The 993-nt window shown below is 52.6% G+C and overlaps 1 pseudogene; it reads right to left on the bottom strand.

Annotated features, from left to right (window-relative positions):
• LOC102846568 lies at nt 1-993 on the bottom strand (annotated as a pseudogene).

Here is a 993-nt window from a genome sequence, read left to right as displayed (position 1 = left end):
TCACAGGCATCAGGGTGGCTCCTGCATCAGTTGGTAGAACAGCACATAGTCCTCACTGGATGCCACCTGGTTTTCACTGACAGGGGAGACACGAGAATCATTGTAGACATGCCAACCAGTCTGGCACCGGCACAGGGCTGTGTAGTGACCATAGTGGACGCTGCCAGAGTGATTGCAAAGGGCGTAGAGCTGGTATATGGGGCTTCCTGCTTTGCCACTAGCAAAATCCCCTAGACTCAGTCGTTGGAGTGGGAAGTCTACACCTACTGAACTTTTCTTGATGGAGCCACGGGAGGCAGAAAATCTATTCAAATGGAGCACGAGGATTCTGGGGAATCGTTGTACTGTCAATTTTTTGGTACTTCGTGTTTTCTGCCGACATCGGTCACACACTGGGGCATTTTCCGATTCCAATTCTTCCTCCTTGGTGAAAAGGTTGAAACAATCCCGAAGAGACACCTTGCCCCCAGCAAAGCCTTTCTTGGGGATGGGCAGGGACAGGTCACAAAAAACCTCGAAGGTCTTGGAGCGATACCCACAGGACTGGCACTTGAGGCAACTTTTCAACTGGCCCACAAACAGATCCACAATTTTGCTGTCCTCTCGCTCCAGGTAACGCTTCCACATTAGATTGGCTCGGTCATCATCACTCAACTCTGGTTCATCTAGAAGAGCCCCTCCTCGACGGGGAGGCGAGGGAGCTGGATTATTGGCCAGGATTGGGGGAGCCCGGCGGCCTCCTCGGTTGATTTCCAGATGCAGCCACTCCATTAGGAGCTTCAGGAATTCTTGAGCATCCTGCTGGCTGTATCCAGAGAAAGAGGGAACGTATTTCTGGAAGACGGCTCGAAATCGGGTAGGATTCACAGCTTCACAGGAGTCAGGGTGCCAGAGGGCACCAATCACATCTGCAAAGGCTTCAGTAAGCTCTTGGGCTCGACCCCCTCCAGGCACCTCTTGCCAAAAGTCCCTTCGCAGACAGAAGTCCCGAAG

Source organism: Elephantulus edwardii, unplaced genomic scaffold, assembly GCF_000299155.1.
Source record: "Elephantulus edwardii isolate Elephantulus edwardi_28Jun2011 unplaced genomic scaffold, EleEdw1.0 scaffold00008, whole genome shotgun sequence".
Taxonomy (NCBI): domain Eukaryota; kingdom Metazoa; phylum Chordata; class Mammalia; order Macroscelidea; family Macroscelididae; genus Elephantulus; species Elephantulus edwardii.
Note: the sequence above shows the minus strand (reverse complement) of the source record. Positions and strands in the feature narration are given on the sequence as shown.